Consider the following 20,136-nt stretch of genomic DNA (forward strand, 5'->3'; position numbering starts at 1 on the left):
ATAACTGCAAATTTTTACCTTTTGATCCCCTTCACACATTTTATGCTTCCCCAGCCACCCCCTTTGGCAACCACCACTTTGCTCTCTATATCTATGAGTCTGGATTTTATATTGTTGTTTGCTTTGCTTTTTAGATTTCACTGATAAGTGAAATAATGTAGTATTTGTCTTTCTCCATCTAACTTACTTCACTTGGCATAATATTCTCAAGATTCATCCATGTTGTCACAAATGCAAGAATTTATTCTTTTTTATGGCTGAGTAGTATTTCATTGTCTATATACCACATCTTCTTTAGCCACTCACCTATCATTGGACACTTAGGTTGTTTCCATATTTTGGCTATTATAAATAATGCTGCAACAAACAGGGCTGCGTACATCTTTTCAAATGAGTGCTTTCATTTCCCTTGGGTAGATACCTAAAAGACAAACTGAAGAATCATATGGTGGTTGTTTTCTTTAATTTTTTGAGCAATCTCTATAATGTTTTCCACAGGGGCTCCATCAGTATAAATGCCCAACAACAGTGCATGAAGGTTTCTTTTTCTCCAGATGCTAACCAATACTTGTTACTTCTTGTCTCTTGATACTAGTCATCTCACTTATGTGAGGTGATATCTCATTGTGGTTTTGATTTTCATTTCCCTGATAATGAGTGATGTCAAGTATCTTCTCTTGTTTCCACTGGTCATCTGTATGTCTTCTTTCCAAAAATGTCTATCCAGACCCTATCCCCTTCTCTAATCAAATTGGCATTTTTGTTATTGTTGTTGTTGTTGAGTTGCATGAGTTCTTTATATATATTTATATTGATCCTTATTAAATATGATTTACAAATATCTTTCATTCATTAGGTTGCCTTTTTATTTTGTTGATGGTTTCCTTTGCTATGCAGATGGTTTTTGGCTTAATGTAGTCTCATATGTTTCTTTTTGCTTCTGTTGCCCTTGGCTTTAGAGTCAGATCCTAAAAACATTACTAAGACTGATGTCAGGGAGCTTACTGCCTATCTTTTCTTCTAGAAATGTTAGGATTTCAGGTATTAAATTCAAGTCTTTAATCCATCTTGACTTAATTTTTGTGTAGGGTGAAAGACAGTGGTGCATTTTTATTTTTTTGAATATAGCTGTTCAATTTTTCCAACCTTGTTTATCTCAGAGACTGTCTTTTCCCCATGATATAGTCTTGCCTCCTTTGTCATAAACTAATTGACCATATATGCATGGGTTTATTTTGGGGCTCTCTTTACTGTTCCATTTACTACTGTGTCTGTTTTATGAAAATACCATATTGTTTTGATTGCTATAACTCTGTAGTATAGTTTGAAATCAAGGCTTGCCATACCTCTGACTTTATTCTTTCTCAAGATCACTTTGACTAATTGGGGTCCTTTATAGTTCCATGCAAATTTTAGAATTATTTGTTCTAGTTCTGTGAAAAATGTCTTTGACATTTTGGTATGGATTATACTGAAGCTATAGATTCCTTTGAATAGTATGGACATTTTAAGAGTAGTAATTTTTCCAATTCATAAACATGCTATATCTTTCCATTTATCTGTGTCTTCTTCAATTTCTTTCATCAGTGTCTTAAATTCTATCAGTGTACAGGTCTTTCACAGTTTAAATTTATTCCTGGGTATTTATTTAATTTTTTAAAGTTTTTATTTGTTTATTCATGAGAAACACAGACAGAGAGGCAGAGACATAGGCAGAGAAAGAGACAGGCTCCCTGCAGAGAACCCGATGTGGGACTTGATCCCGGGACCCTGGGATCACAACCTGAGCCACAAGCAGGAGCTCAACCACTAAGCCACCATGTTTTATTCATTTTTGATCTAATTGTAAGTGGGATGATTTTCTTTATTTCTCTTTCTGGTGATTTATTATTAGTGTATAGAAATGCAACAAATTTTTTATGTTAATTTTGTATCCTGAAAGCTTACTGATTTCTCTCTCTTTGAGGATAGATTATCTCTCCCCTGTTTTTGGTCAAATGATATACTTATGTCCCTACATTCCACTGCAGAAGCCTAAGTCATCCCTGAAGGCTTTCACTGCCAGTTTCCTATTCTCACCACCTACCATGGGTACATGGCATTTGTTCTACTAATCAAACTTCTGAGATTAAATTTTGAGTGACTGATCAAGAATGGAAGAAATGGCTATAATTTATCTCAGCAAAGGCACTCTGACCAGTCTTTGTCTGCTATGAGCCCATCCTTAATAAATGTTTTATTCTAGTTAACTGGAGTTTCCTGGGTTCTTGCCACTGCCAAGAGATTTCCACTGTTTTCTTATTGATTGTGACAACTCTTATTAGCCACTGCCCACCTAAATGTTTTTTCTTATAACTAAAAATCCCTAATCACTATAGTGGTTAAGAACATGGGCTTCAGAAGCAGATAACCTAGATTCATATCTTGGTCTTCCACTTTCTAGCAGTTGAGTGAAATTTATTTGATCTCTCTTTGCATATTTGCTCAGCTATAAGCACATATATTAATGTCTAATACATAGGTTTGTTCTAATAATTAATTTAGGCAACATAGATAAAATGTATCATATAATTTCTTGGCACCCCAAAGTGCTCAAAATTGATAGTGGTAGCAAGTTAATTGAACCTTAGTTTCCTCAATTAAAATAGGGAATAATAATACATTTTACATATGTTTCCTGGGATAGTAGAAAAAATATGACATATGGATTTTATATAAAACATTATAACCTGCCTGGTATTCATGTATTATCCTTGGTGGATGCTTCTGTAATGTTCCTTGATTTGGCATGATGTCATCATGATCATCATCAGTATCATCACTATGATCAACATCTAACATTCCTATGTGAAGTATTTTGCTTTAAATAATATATTTGTGGTAATGAATAGATATTGTTATCCTCATTTTATAGGTAAAGAATCTCAAGGTCAGAGCATTTAAGTGATTTTCCCAAAGTTTCTCAACTAGTAGGTAGGTAATCAGGGATCTAAAACCACTCATGTTTGAATCCAAAACTCATGTTCTTTGTTACAATGCTCTGAAGGTGAATGAAAAGTTCACAGTTGTTGGTTCAATGGCCTTGTCTTTCAAACAGAAAAATATATATATAATTTTGTGAAGTATATTAACCAACTAACAAAGGAATAACCTTTTTTATCAAGGTCTTTGGTCCATCTTTTTATTCTGAATTCTTTAAAACAATTTTCTCACTAATTACTTGAAATACAGAGCATATTGTGTCACATGCACACACACAAATCTAAGAAGCTTCTAAGTAGAAGTGGAGTAGTCAGCAAAGTTTAGTTTTCTGTAGTCTTTATGTAAAGGAAAGACAAGAAGTTCTTAAAGCATTGATTTTACAAAAAATAAAATGGATGGTTAAATTTTGTCAAAATCCATGCTTCTAAGTGCTAGAGCTATGAAAACATGCTGTCTTTATCAGACAAGATATCATGTAAAGGGTAAAGTATATAAGTTAACGTTTACTCTAGGACACATCTCCCAAAGGAAGGCTTTACCTACATCTATTTCTCTTATAATGTGACACTTTGTCAGAGTGTTTTTATTTCTTACTGACTGAAAAATAAGAGTGATTTCTGGGGACCTGAAACTTATTTGATTCAGATTCGGAAACTTACAGGAATTTCCTTCATGTTGATATTTATTTAGTCTTCGAACAACTAGTGACTTTCAAGGCATGCAATATATGGAAATGAAAGTTTAAATAGGTGATTTGAACCATCTTACCTGACCTGTTTAGTGAAATTTCTATGACACATTTTTTCTAGGATATAACAATCCTTTTTAAATTCAAGATTTTGTTTTGGTTTATATATACAACTGTAAAACTGAATAAGGCATACATTTATTTATTCCCAAAACACATATGTCTTGAGTGTCTTCTTTGTGCTTTTGTGATAGGCTATGGGATGTGGGTAGAAAGATGAAAGAGAATCAGATTTCAAGAAATTCACAGTCTGTTAGAGGAATCACCAATAGATGCAATTATGATAAACTAGGTGAACTGCTATGATAGAGACACATAATTACTTGGCCTGGGAATACTGAAGAACATTTAACCTACATCTCATATTTGACTATAATAAGAGAAAGCTAACCTTCAGTCAGAGTTGAGTAGTGATAGAAGTGTAAAGGAAAGCTGTGCTCCTAGGTTTTAGTGTTATGGTGATCATCACAAAGTTCATCATTTAATTATATTCTGTTTTCCATACACTGTTGTAAGATTGATATATGTAGGCTAGTGGTTAAAAGTATAGCTTCTGCAGTCAGATATTTTCATCTGTAAAACCTGTTTTACCATTGGCTTGGGCACATTTTTTTACCATTTTAAAACTTCATATTCCTTAATTTTAAAAGGTAAATGGTAATTGTTTCACTGCATATTCACACCATTTGGGTATTGAATGAAAAGATCTATATATGTTTAACACACTTTCTGTCATGTAGTCAATAAGTGATAGCTACCATCGTTGTTATTGTTACCATCATCATTATTATTTCTGCTCATAAATTGTATGTTTATTGTGGACATGATATAGTTTTTTTTTAATAGTAGGTAATTTGGCAATAAGAAAATGTAACCAGCATTTGTTCTGGAGGAAAATTAAGAATGAGAAGGATTCCTGTGCTGGCCATTAGGTGAAGCATAGGAGCATATGAGGTAGAGGCTTTCTGAGCAGCTTGGAAAGAGAGCTGCATAAGAGAAAAGTGCCAGCCAAAGGATTCTCAACTTCTATAGAGGGCATAACACCTGGTCCAATATGATGCCCTTTTTATGGTTTTAACATTTGTCCAAAAATTTCCTGGCACTGTTCATTCGGGAGGTACAGCCTAATTCTCTTACCTTTGCATGTTGTGTGGCCTCATTAGAAGTCATTCACTTCTAGTAGACTATGGAGAAAATGACAACATGCAAATTCAGAGAGGTAATAAAAAGCCTCTGTAGATTTTGTCGAGCGTGTTCCGATTTGTTTTTCTCAGATCCCTCACAGTGTGAGGAAACTTGGGAGCCCAAGCAGGGGCTTGGCTGAGGTCTCCACCTAATAGCCAGGGTTGAACTGAGGTCTCCACCTAATAGCCAGGGTTGAACTGAGGCGTCCCAAGAATGTGGGACTGAGACCTTCCCTAGTCAAGCCTCTGGGCTGCAGCCTCGTGAAAGACCTGAGCCAGAACCAATCATCGAAGCAAGTACTCCAACTCCTATATTCTAATTGATCCCAATTTATCTTGTCTTGATGTAATCTCAGACTTGCATCTCATCCATTTGGAGATTGCTACAAAGAAATTTTGAGATTCTCGTGAAACTAGTTTTCCTTCCCCTAGTGTTGAGAGAATACTTTTACCCTATTTAAATACCTTCCTCTCCGCCAGAATGCCACAAAACTTGTGCCTTTCTCAGTGTATCATATCAGGGATCACATGATATTCTTATGTCTCATGTTGGTGATGCTAACTTTGATCACTTAGTTCAGGTGGTTTATTCCAGGTTTTGCTACTATAAAGTTATTATTTTTCACTTTGTAATTAATAAATATTTGAGACAGTGCAAGTTTTCTGTTTTTGATCATACATTTGCCTAATAATTTAAACTTGGTATAATTATTACTATGGTGTTTGCCAAATGGTGATTTTTCTATTTCTATCATTATTTCTACATTTAATCATTGGAATTCTAGTATAAGGAAAACTATTCCCTTTTCCCCTCTAGCTTATTTATTTAATTAATTGTTTAGGATTTTGTTGGTACTATTTTTGTAACTGTTTCAAATAAAATATGAAACTGTTTCAAAATAAAAAGTTAGAAAATTTTTTAAATCATTAAAAAGTCACTTAATGTGTAGTCAAGGAAGCCTTTGAAGTGTCTTATAACTTTTATGTAGTGTAAGGCTACTTGTAAATTTAGATGTTTACAAGTGGTATGTGCATCACTGAAATAGAATTGAGATACTATTGTCAAGATCACCAATGACTCTGCCAATTTCGACAATATAATTTCTATTAAAGGATAAGCATATATAAAAGTTTGAGACAAATATTACAGTAGTTATCTCTTTAATTATTGCAATTTACCCTAGTATATTTCCTTCCAAAGTGAACATCTCCAAATTCTAAATAATGGACAAATTGATTTTTTTAAAAAAGATATTCTTCTGCAGTCAGAAGGAAGGAGTTGAGGAGTCTTTAATTTTATCACAGTTTTTCCAGTGTTGGTATGAGCATAAGGAATAGAGAAATGACCAAAATAAAAAGGTCTTAAACTTTTCATATTTTAATTTTTTAATCTTCATATTCAGGATACTATCAAAGAAACTAAAATTGATTGAACTTATATCATACTGCTGACACTATTATTCTATTTGTACATATATTAGACAACATTTATTGGTACTGATAGGTAGTTTCACTTATATTAGATTAATGGATCCTCAACACAACTATTATGGTGTGTATTATCTCTATTTTATAGATGAAAACATGAACTTAGTTATCTTTTCTATGTCTCCCTGATAGAACTATGAGGATTGTGATTTGGTAACCACATTGTTTCTCTTTTGTGTCACAATATCTTAGTCTGTATTTCAATAAAAAGCCATGTTTAAATTGTGGCGTATTTTTGAGATTGTAATAATTATTCTCTGTATTTTGTCTTTGTTTTCTAGTACTTTTTCTTTTACTAAGTTTTTTGTTCTTTATTTCAAAATAATTTAATATTGTAGTTTCTTACCTAAAGCCAAAATTGGAACAAGTCCATTTTCTTGAAATCTAGTTTTGATGCGGCTGTTTCACAAGGATAAAAATAAAAAGGCAATGAAGATCTCCATTATTGTATTTAGGATTACTTGACATTATTAGAAACTGACTATTCGGGGTAGCCCCGGTGGTGCAGCAGTTTAGCGCCGCCTGCAGCCCGGGGCGTGATCCTGGAGACCCTGGATCAAGTCCCATGTGGGGCTCTCTGCGTGGAGCCTGCTTCTCCCTCTGCCTGTGTCTCTGCCTCTCTCTGTGTGTGTGTCTCTATGAATAAATAAATAAAGTTTTTAAAATAAAAAAAAAGAAAGAAACTGACTATTCTTAGTAAAGTTTGGTTTTTATTCTTTATAATATATTAAACATATTGCCATTTATTTTGCCAAGTAACATGTAAGAGGAAAAATAAGCTGAAAATGTTTTCCTTTAGCTGCAATGTTAGTAGCTCTCTCTATTTTCAACTGATCAGCATTATTGGCAAAAAGTTGCCCTGGTGATGGCCCTTGGCTTTGTTTTGGCAAGGAGATCTCAGAAAGATTTCCCAATTAGTTTGGATGCAATGAAAAGTGATGAAGCAGCATAGCTGGCTGGATATATGGGACAGGAATACATATTAAATAGAATTCATGTTGTACAATACACTTTCAAAAGAAATATGCTTATTTGTACAACTAGACGTGCAATACCCTAATACTTTCCTTTCCAAATGATGTATGATCGTCTGTAGTCATCTGCATTGTTTACTAGCTGAAAATATTATAAGGAAAATGTGACAGTGAATTTCTTGTGTCAAATTGATTGGCCATGGAGCTTCTGGATTAAACATTATTCTGGGTGTGTTTGTAAGGGTGTTTCTGAATGCAAATGGTATTTGAATATGTGGACGCTATTGCCATCTCCAATGTGAGTGGGTATTATCCAGTCTTTTGAGAGCCTGAACAGAACAAAAGGCTGCAGGAAGGAGAAATTAATTCTCTATTTTTGCCTTACTGATTGAACTAAAGAATCTCACCTTATTTTCTCTGGCCTTCACACTGGAATTTATATCATCGTCTCTTCTGGTTTTCAGGCCATTGGATTTGGACTGAATTATACCACTGGCTTTCTTGGGTTTCCGGCTTGCAAATGGCAGATTGTGGGAGTTTGTGGTCTCCGTAATTGTGTGAGCCAGCTCCTCACAATAATTTCAATCTAATAAACACATATATATGTGCAATATTTTTATCATTTATATATTCTATACACATACACATTATATATAATACATGATAGATGATAGATGATAGATAGATATAGATATAGATAGATAGATAGATAGATAGATAGATAGATAGATAGATAGATATCTTACTGGTTTATGTCCCCTGAGAACCTTGACTAATACAGGCAGGAACAAAATATTTTAAAACAAATGATCTATAGCTCTTTGAACACAATTGCTATCCAATAAATATTTATTGACGCTGACTAATGCCTTTGTCTGGAGTCAGTGAATTGATGTGCAGTACCTTCAAGAATTGAAGTTATTGTGGATTAAATCTGAAGAGTTATTCATAGCATCCTGGCAAATGCCCTGGTTTTCCCTTCTTTGTTCTGTTTCTATCTGCATTACCTTATGTTTTCATTTTTTAAAACTGCAGGACTCTGATGACACTGTTCCATTCCCATGTATAGCCCAGCAAACCTTTTAGAGCTAAATGAGCAAAGACATGAATCAGATCATTAAGCAGATGCTGGCTCTGGGTCTGAAAGAAATGGACAACCTAGGTTATAAATATTAATTGGACAAAATAGCAGTCAGGCAACACTCCTAATTTTGAAAAATGTGCAATAACAAAGGGTGTTATAAGTACAAGTTAAATAAGCCACTCTGAAGACATCCTCTGAGAAAAATTCCACATAAAAATGCACAGAATTGTAACTTGTTAGAGTAATTAGAAATACTCTGATTTTCCAAAGTATTTTTAGGATAGACACCTCACTTTCCCTTTTAATTCAATCAATTTAGAATGTCTATTCAGGAGTAATGTCAGTAAGAAATCAGAATAGGAAATCTCAGCCTTTATCTCCCACAGAAACACCAATTTAACAACAACATATGGACCAAAATACTTTTCTGAGAATTTTTGAATCCAGTTAAGAAGTTACAGTACTTCAGACAAGCACAAAATTAAAAAAAAAAAAAAAAAAAAAAAGCTACATTGAAATTGGGAAAAAAAGCAATCTCACTCTACCCCTGTCACCCCCTTCTCTAAACCAGCACAGCTCAGTGATTTAGTCTATGACTTCTCTCTCAAGGAAAAAGAAAAAGTGGAATGTGAATCCAGTGCCCCTGGACTCTCTGTGAACTTCCTGCAAGAATAGTTTCTGTCTTTTTTTTTTTTAATAGTTTCTGTCTTACGTCACCAGGAGTATTAACAGAACTAGCATCATTTTGGCAGCTAAGAACAAGGAAAGATGCAGTGGCTTGCTGCTGCCGGCAGTGGTGTGCAAGATTGGGAGAATGTACAGAATCTGAGGCATAGAATCTGGGAGAGCGTCACGGACCATGCCTCCAACATTCTGGTTTTATTATTTATTTATTTTTTATCTTTACATTTTTTTTTATTTATTTATTTTTTTTATTGGTGTTCAATTTACTAACATACAGAATAACACCCAGTGCCCGTCACCCATTCACTCCCACCCCCCACCCTCCTCCCCTTCTACCACCCCTAGTTCGTTTCCCAGAGTTAGCAGTCTTTATGTTCTGTCTCCCTTTCTGATATTTCCCACACATTTCTTCTCCCTTCCCTTATTTTCCCTTTCACTATTATTTATATTCCCCAAATGAATGAGAACATATAATGTTTGTCCTTCTCCGACTGACTTACTTCACTCAGCATAATACCCTCCAGTTCCATCCACGTTGAAGCAAATGGTGGGTATTTGTCATTTCTAATAGCTGAGTAATATTCCATTGTATACATAAACCACATCTTCTTTATCCATTCATCTTTCGATGGACACCGAGGCTCCTTCCACAGTTTGGCTATTGTGGCCATTGCTGCTATAAACATCGGGGTGCAGGTGTCCCGGCGTTTCACTGCATCTGTATCTTTGGGGTAAATCCCCAATAGTGCAATTGCTGGGTCGTAGGGCAGGTCTATTTTTAACTCTTTGAGGAACCTCCACACAGTTTTCCAGAGTGGCTGCACCAGTTCACATTCCCACCAACAGTGTGACATATCAGATAAAGGGCTAGTTTCCAAGATCTATAAAGAACTTATTAAACTCAACACCAAAGAAACAAACAATCCAATCATGAAATGGGCAAAAGACATGAAGAGAAATCTCACAGAGGAAGACATAGACATGGCCAACATGCATATGAGAAGATGCTCTTTACATTTTTTTTAAAGATTTTATTTATTTATTCATGAGACAGAGAGAGAGAGAGAGGCAGAGACACAGGCAGAGGGAGAAGCAGGCTTCATGCAGGGAGCCCGATGTGGGACTCGATCCTGGGTTTCCAGGATCACGCCCTGGGCTGAAGGCAGCACTAAACCGCTGAGCCACTGGGGCTGCCCACATTCTGGTTTTTAGGTATATTTCCAAAGGTCTGGTTTCTGTCTTGCCACACTTGGAGAGCTGATTAGATGAGCATTGGTTTCAGTGCCTAGGGACAGTAAAAAGAAAGGGAAAAGACAGAAAGCCTGCTATATATACCCTACACTATTCTACAAAATTGGGACAAAGTGCAGAACCTGAGGCTTCTTTCCCAGAAGGGAGGAAGAGAAGTGGAACGTGCTCCAACATCCTGGGTCACAGTGGACTAGTCAGATGCCCACGGGAACAAGAGATTATGAGCTCCTGAAAAAAAGTTAAAATTCTTAAATCCCTATAATTAGGAATTTACACACAAAAGTCCAGAGAAAATACATCCATGAAAAGGGTTTGAAAAACTCCCCGAGTGTCTAGCACAGATGACTGGTGACTATCTTTCCCAATTGAAGCCAGTTGGTAAAGACTGGGAAGAACAGCTGTTTCTTCAAATATGTAGCTATCAACACAGAGCTACAAGGAACAAAGGGAATCATAGAAACATGACCTGATCAAAGGAACAAATAAATCTGCAGTAGCCCAACCTAAAGTAATGGAGATCTATTTATTATTTGACAAAGAATTAAAAATAATCAAAGAAGCTGATTTGTAAGAGAATTATAAGTGAATTTTAAGAGAACACAGATAATTAAATTAAATTAAGAAAATGATACATGAACAAAATGAGAATATTAACAAAAAGGTATGATTATGAAAAGGAACCAAAGAGAAATTTGGAGCTGAACAGTATAGTAATTGAACTGAAAAATATCACTGGAATTATATAACAATTGGCTTTATCAACCAGAGGAAAGAATAAGCAAACTAGAAGACAAGTCATTTGAAATCATCCAGTACTAGGAGCAAGAAAGAAAAAAAAATAGAGAAGAGTGAAGAAAGCCTAAAGAACTTTCAGAATACCCACAAGCCATGGATGCGTGTTTCCAAACCTGGGGAGGAAACTGGACATTCAGATTCATGAGGTCAAAAAACTCCAAATATGATGTATCCAAATAACTCTATCCAAAGATCATCATAATCAAAGACAAAGAATTTTGAAATCTATGAGAGAGAAACAACTCATCATATACAAGGGCACCCCCATAAAACAATCCGATTTCTCAGTAGAAACCTTGAAAGTCAGAAGAGCTATGGATGATATATGATATATTTAGAGTGCTGAAGAAAAAAACTAGAATACTCTATGTGAATGAGTGAATAAGAATACTATATGTGAAAAAACTGTCCTTCAAAATAATAAAGAGAAAAAAAACTTTCCAGACAACCAAAAACTGAAGGAATTCATCACCTTTAGATTTGATTTACAAATAATGCTGCAGGGTGTCCTTCAGGTTGAAATAAAAGCCATTGTACAACACAAAAGCATATGAAAGTGCAAAGCTCACTGGTCTAGGTAAATATATAAACAAATACAGAATACTATAATGCTGTAATGCATCTGCATAAGTCACTTTTAAGTCTAGCATAAGAGTTAAAATACAGAAGTATTAGAATAACTACTATTACAAAAATATGTTAATAATATGTACACAATATAAAAGGATGTAAAGTATAGCATCAGTACCATAAAGTGTGTGGAAATAGAAGGAAAATTGTAGAGTTTTATATGCAGTTGAAGTTGTTTAACAGTTTAAAATAGACCATTATAATTATAAGATAGCTTATGTAAGCCATATGGTAGCCAAATACCTATAGGAGACACACAAAATTAGGGGGAGAGGAGAGGATCAAAATATGTCCTAGAAAAATTGAGTGATTCACAAAGAAAGAGAGGACAAAAGGGACAAAAAACTACAAGAAAGATATAAAACTGCAATAGTAAGTCCTTCCCTATTGATAATTGTTTAAACATAAAGGAATTAAATTTTCCAATAAAAATATAGAGTAGATGAATGGATTTAGAAAATTGAAACCTAAGTATATGCTTGTCCATAAAAGAATCACTTTAGCTTTAAGGACCACATGGGCTAAAAGTGAATGGATAGAAAAAGATACTATATGTAAATGGTAACCAAAAGGTAGTATATTTACCTCAGACAAAACAGACTTTAAGTGAAAACTGTCACTGACCAAAAGAAGATCATTATATAATGAAAAAGTGCTCAATTCACATCAGGAAGATGTAAATTTGTAAAAATATATGCACCCAACATCAGAAAACCTAAATATATAAAGCAAATATTGATGGATATGAAGGAGAAATAGCAATACAATAGTACTAGGAGACTTCAATACCCCACATTCAACAGTGAATAAAACACCCAGACAGAAAATCAATAAGAAAACAGCCCACTTGAATGACCCTGTAGATCAAATAGACCCAAGGCACTTATATAGAACATTCCAACCACCAACAGCAGAATGCACATTCATCTCAAGTGCATGTGAAACATGTTTTAGGATAGATGAGCTTAGGTAACAACAACAACAACAAAACTTTAGAAGGTTGAAATTATACCAATTAACTTCCACAATGCAATAAAACTAGATCAATAACATAAGGACAACTAGAAAATTCATTGATATATGACAACACACTCTTCAAAAATCAATACATCAAAGAAGAAATAAAAAATTTAACAAATATCCTGAGGAAAATGAAAATAATGATACAACATGCCAAAATTTATGGAATGCAGTAAAATCCTTCTAGGAGAGAAGTTTACAGTACTAAACAGCTACATTAAATATATATATTTCGAACAAAAACTTTGCACACAAAGGACTAGAAAAAATAACAAACTAGCCCAAATTGAACAAAAGGAAAGATAATAAGTATTAAAGTATAAATGAAATAGGAAAAAAAAAACAGGAAAAACACAAAACTAAGGATCTGTTTTTGAAACAAAGAGCAAAGAGACTGAACAATTAAATGACAACAAATTGGATAACCTACAAGAAATGGATAAATTGCTAGAAACATACAACCAACCAAGACTGGATCATGAAGAAAAAGATAAAATCATGAACAAATAGAAAATCTGAAGAAAAAATAATAAGAAGGTGAGTCAGTAATCAAAAACTTCCCAACAAAGATAAACCCAGGCGCAGGTTAATTCTATTAAACATTTAAGAAAGCATTAATACATCACAGTTATATGTCAAATAAATTTCAGTTTAAAAAAACCAGAAACCTTTATTACATGTGCTTTAAACAATCCTTTTAATGCATTACAGAAAAGATATTCATTCTGTGAAATAATGCTCATGTCAAAGTAGCTTGCACAGAACATTCATATACTCATGGTTAATACAAAAAAAATGAATTAAGAATTATTCTTCTCAAACTCTTCTAAAAAATTGAAAGGGAGAAAATACTTCAAACTTATTTTACAGTGTTAGAATTACTCTGATAACAAAGCCCGATAAGGGAACTACACAAGAAAAGAAAATTATAGTCCAATCTCCTTTGGACATAGGTGCAAACATTTTCAACAAAATATTGGTAAACAGAATTCAACACCACGTAGAGTGGATAATACTCTGTGATCAAGTGGGATTTATCCCTGGGATGCAAGAATGTGATACATCACGTTAATAGAATGAAAGATAAAAATATGATCATCTCAATAGACACAACAAAAGCACTAGACAAAGTATAACATCTTTTCCTCAACACAGCAAAAGTCATATATGATAAACTGTCAGCTAACATCATCCACAACTGTGAAAGGGTTGAAATATTTTTTCCTAAGATCAGGAAAAACACCAGGGGGTCAATTCTCACCACTCCTATTTAACATAGTACTGGAAGTGCAAGCCAGAACAATAAGGCAAGAAAATAAAATAAAAGGCATCTAAACTGAAAGGAAGGGCAGCCCCGGTGGCTCAGCAATTTAGTGCCACCTTCAGCCAGGGGTGTGATCCTGGATTCCTGGGATCGAGTCCCATGTTGGGCTCCCTGCTTGGAGCCCGCTTCTCCCTCTGCCTGTGTCTCTGCCTCTCTCTCTCTCTCTGTCCCTCATGAATAAATAAATAAAATCTTTAAAAATAAATAAATAAACTGAAAGGAAGAAGTAAAAATTGTCTCTGTTTGAAGATAACATGGTCTCATACAGGTACACCTCATTTTATTGTGCTCACTTTATTGCACTTTTCAGATATTGCTTTCTACCTTGACAAATTGAAGATTTGTGGCAACCCTGAATTGAACAAGTCTACCAGCACCATTTTTCCAACAATATTTGCTTAAATCATGTCTCTGTATCACATTTTGGTGATTCTCACAATATTTCAAACTTTTTCATTATTATTGCATTTGTTACAGTGATCTGTGATCAGTGATCTTCTCTGTTACTTTTAGAATTGTTTGAGGTGCCATGAACCATGCCTATATAAAACTGTACTTAATTGATAAATGATGTGTGTGTTTTAACTACTCAGGCAACCCACTATTCTCCATTTCTTTCCCTTTCTGTGGTCCCCCTATTCCCTAAGACACAACAGTATTCAAATCAGGCTAAATAACAACCCTACAATGGCCTCTTAGTGTTCAGGTCATACATCTCTCACTTTAAATCAAAAGCTAGAAATGATTAAGCTTAGTGAAGAAGGCATATCAAAAGCCGAGATAAGCCAAAAGCTAGGCCTCTTGTGCCAGTCAGCCAAGTTGCGAATCCAAAGGAAAAGTTCTTAAAGGAAATTAAAAGTGCTACTCCAGTGAACACATGAATGATAAGAAAGGAAAACTGCCTTATTGCTGATACAAAAAAAATTTTTTTTATTTATGATAGTCACACACACAGAGAGAGAGAGAGAGAGAGAGGCAGAGGGAGAAGCAGGCTCCATGCACCAGGAGCCTGACGTGGGATTCGATCCTGGGTGTCCAGGATCGCGCCCTGGGCCAAAGGCAGACGCTAAACCGCTGCGCCACCCAGGGATCCCCCCAAATTTTTTTTTTTTTTTAGCAATCTGGATACATCAAACTGCTTGCAACATCCCCTTTAACAAAGCTTAATCCAGTGCAAAGACCTAACTCTGAGATGTTTGAGAGAAGTGAGGCAGCTGCAGAAGAAAAGTGTGACACTAGCAGAGGTAGGTCGGTGAGGTTCAAGGTAAGAAGCCATCTCCTATAATATAAAAATACAAGGTAAAGCAGGAAGTGCTGATGCAGAAGCTGCAAAAAACCATCTAGAAGATTTAGCTAAGATAATAAATGAAGGTGGCTACACTAACCACCAGATTTTCTCTGTAGACTAAAAGCCTTTGGTTGGAAGAAGATGCCATCTTGGACATTTGTAGCTAGAGAAGACAAGCCAATGCCTGGCTACAAACAAACCTTCAAGGACAGATTGACTCTCTTGTTAGGAGCCTATGTAACTGATCACTTTAGGTTGAGACCAGTGCTGATTTACCATTTAAAAAATTCAAGAACCCTTAAAAAATTATGCTAAATCCACTCTGCTTGCATTTTATAAATGGAATAGAACATCTTAGATGACAGCACATCTGTTTACAACATGGTTTACTCAATATTTTAAGCCCCCATCCCCCACCCCCTCCTGGTAGAGATTTACTGTTCAGGAAAAAAGTTCCTTTCAAAATATCACTGCCCGTTGACAATGCCTCTGTGCACCTTGGCACTCTGATGGAGGTATACAATGATATTAATGATTATTTTCATGCCCGCTGATACAACATCCACTCTGCAGCACATGGATTAAAGAGCCATTTTGACTTTTAAGCCTCAGTACCTAAAAAAAATGAATTTCTTAAGGGCTATAGCTGCCACAGATAGTGATTCCTCTGGTGGATTTGGGCAGAGTAAATTGAAAACCTCTGGAAAAGAGTCACCAGTCAAGATACTATTAAGAACATTTGTGATTCATGAAAAGAAATCAAAATACCAACATTAACAGGTGTCTGGAAGAGGGTGAATCCAGTCCTCACGGATGCTTTCAGGAGTTTATGACTTCAGTGGAGGAAGTAACTGCAGATGTGGTGGAAATAAGAGAATTAGAATTAGAAGCGGAGCCTGAAGATGGGACTGAATGGCTGCGATCTCAGGATCAAACTTGAACAGATAGTTTCTTCTTATGGGTGAGCAAACAAAGTGTTTTCTTGAGATGTATCCTCCTCCTTGTGACAACGCTGTGAAGATTATTGAAAAGGCAACAGAGGATTTAGAACATTACATAAACTAAACTAAAAAAAAAAAAAAAGAACATTACATAAACTGAGTTGGTAAAGCATGGTAGAGTTTGAGAAGACTAACTCCAATTCTGAAAGCATTTCTAACCCAAGTAAAATGCTATCAAATGCATCACATGCTACAGAGAAAGCCTTTATGAAAGGGATAGTCAATGAGTGCGGCAGACTTCATTGTTGCGTTATTTTAAGAAATTGCCGCAGCCACCTCAGCCTTTAGCAATCACTATCCTGATCAGTCAGGAGCTGTCAACATCAAGGAGGCATCCTCCACAAGGAAAAAGAATAGGACTTGCTGAAAGCTCAGATAATGGTTAGCAAATTTTAGCATAATGTATCTTTTTATGAAGGCATGCACATTGTGTCTTGGAAATAATGCTATTGCACACTTAATAGGCTATTGTATAGTGTCAACATAGATTTTATATGCACTGAGAAACCAAAAAAAAATTTCTTTTGAATCACTTGATTGTGATATTTGCTTTATTCTATTGGTCTGGAAGTGAATCACAGTATCTCCAAAGTATGCCTATATGTATAATATCATGTCATCTGTGAGTAGTGACAGCTTTACTTCTGTGCAATTTAGGTGACCTTTTTTCCTTGCTTAATTACTGTGACTAGGATTTTCATATCTATGTTGAATAAAAGTGTTGAGGGTGGCCATCCTTTTCCTTATCTTAGAGAAAAAGCTTTCAGTTTTTCACTCTGAAGTACAATGTTAGCTGTTAGCCTTTATTACATTGAGCCATGTTCTTTCTGTGCCCACTTTGTTAAGAGTTTTTATTATAATTGTTGAATTTTGTCAAATGCCTTTTATGCATTTATGGAGCTGATCATCTAATTTTAATCCTTTGTTTTGTTAATGTGGTATATCACATTGTTTTGTGAATATTTATCCTTGAATCTCTAGAATAAATCCCACTTGATCATGGTATATGATTCTTTAATTTATTGCTGAAATCGGTTTGCTAATATTTTGTTAAGGATTTTTGCATCTATGTTCATCAGGGATATTGGCTTTTGATTTCCTTTTTCTTTGTGGGGGATATCTTTGTCTGATTTTGGTATCAGGGTAATGTTGACTTCATTAAATGAATTTTTAAGCATTCTTTCCTCTTCAGTTTTTTTGGAATAATTCCAGGAGGATAGGTATCCTATTTCTTTTGGTCATATTTGTTTTTTCTAAGGGTTTATCTAATGGGATCATAATATGGAGTCTTTGGCTTCTTTCACTAAGCATAATATTTTATGTTTATTTGTGTTGTTTTTTGTTTAAATAGTTGCTTCTTTAAAGTCTGAATATTGTTCTTTTCTCTGGATTTAAAACAGTATGTTCATTAACCTGTTGATAGGCATTTAGGATGTTTCTAGTTTTGAGTCATTACAAATAATGCTGCTATAAAAATTTAGTTCATCTTTGAACATAGGTCTTTCTTTCTTTCTTTCTTTCTTTCTTTCTTTCTTTCTTTCTTTCTTTCATAAATGCTTAGGAAAGAAATTGCTGAGCTTATATGGTGAGTATGTATTTAAGTATGTAAGAGACTTTCAAACTGTTTTCCATAGTATTGTGACATTTCACAATCCCACCAGCAGCAGAACTCCATCTGCTACACATCTTTATTGATCCTTGTATTGTCAGGCACTTTAATTTTAGTCATTCTAATGGAAGTATAGAAGCATCTCATTGTGGTTCTAATTTACATTTACCTGATGATTAATGGTGTTGAGCATCTCTTTTTGTTTATCACCTTTGGATAAGCATTTATTCAAATCTTGCCTATTTTTATTGGGTTGGTTGTATTTTTATTAAATTGTAAGAGCTCTTTATGTCTGAATATAAATATTTGTCATATATATGCAGTGTAATTATTATTATTATTGCTTTTATCCTATAGATTTCCATTTTCTTGATAGTCTTTTCATTTTTTGGAAAAAGTCTAATTTACCTTTTTTTTTTTTTTTTTTCCTTTTATGATCTTTTTCCAGAACAGAAGATCTACCTGGGAAATCTTAGCATAACCCAATGTCATGAAGATTTTCTCTATTTTCTTCTACAAGAAACCTTTTATAGTTTTAGCCTCTAGTCTTAGGATGGTGATGGACATTGACCTAATTTTTACATATGGGGTGATGATCAAAGTTCATTTCTTTTCAAAATAGATATGCAATGGTTCCATTACCAAATATTGAAACTGCTGTCCCTTACTCACTAAATAATATCGTATGTTTGCTGAAAACCAATCACTATGTATGTATATATCAAAACTATATTTAATCCCACTGGTCTCACCACACTGTCTAGATTATTACAGCTTTATAGTTGTCTTGAAATCAGGCAGAAGTCTTCCAATTGTGTTCTCCTTTTTAATAATTATTTTAGCTATTTTAGATTTTTTGCATTTCCATAGAAATATTAGAATCAGCTTGCAAATTCCTTTCAAAATGTTTGTAGGGTGATGGGGAGATTGCATTACACCTATAAATTAATTTAGAAAAAAACTCAAATTTTAACAGTATTGAGTCTTCTTAAAGTTAGAATAGTATATCTCTATTTAGGATTTCTCAATTGTAATTCAGTCAAACTATCATTTTCAATGACCTATACTGTTTAGATCTGCTAGATATATAATGAATTTCTAGAATAAATCTCTCAAATCTTACTTTTTTTGGTAGCCACACAAGTGAAATAATTATATTTCCTGTCTTTTAACTAGTAAATCACTATGAAGTTCTGAGTCTTAGGGACTGAATACACTAAACATATTTCTAAATATGAGAAATGATGAAAGTCTACTTGGTGGGGAATATGGCATTTGAACTCTTGTAAGCTAGATGGTCAGTTTTTACTTGATTCACATTTACTGAGTACCTCCTGTACATTAGGCATTTTTTAGATGCTAGAGTTCAGATGCTTAGTTAGCCAAGACCAAATTTTCATACTGTGGTGCTTTAATTCTGAACTTTTATGTTGATACAGCACCAACTGATATGTCAAGTTGATTATATAACCAGGTAGTAACAATTCAAAGCAAATCATGGAGCAAGATTAAATCATTAATATATGGAACAAAAAGGTACTCTGAAGATTATACTTATTAATGGAGAAGAGGCTTTAAAATTATAGTCATATAAATATTATCAGCTTCATATAGAGCTATGTATTAATATTTTGAAATCAGTAATGGAGTAGTAATTTGAAAATCTGAAATTGAAAGGATGGATGGCTCTAAAACATCATTTATATCTCAGTGATAACATTGAGGGAAAACTTTGATAGTAAACTCATTTAAAACCTATCTGACAACATTAATCATTAAAATGACCTTAATTATACAACCTTAAAGTTTGAGAATACAGAATAAAATGTACTGGAAATTATAATGTGATTCACCCTGGGTTTGGCTTTAGATTCTAAAAAGGTTGTTGTAGTAATTCAACTAAAATTTTGTTTGAGCTATGCCTAATTGATGTGAATCACTAAATGTGATTGGTGAGAGTGGATGTTTCACTGTATATTTCTGGCTTCAGTGATTTACAATTAAACTTCCTGAAAAACATAAAACTGAATGGCATTTTTTATTGAGAGCTGGGGAAATGCAACAAAATACTTTT

Source organism: Canis aureus, chromosome 11, assembly GCF_053574225.1.
Source record: "Canis aureus isolate CA01 chromosome 11, VMU_Caureus_v.1.0, whole genome shotgun sequence".
Classification (NCBI taxonomy): Eukaryota; Metazoa; Chordata; class Mammalia; order Carnivora; family Canidae; genus Canis; species Canis aureus.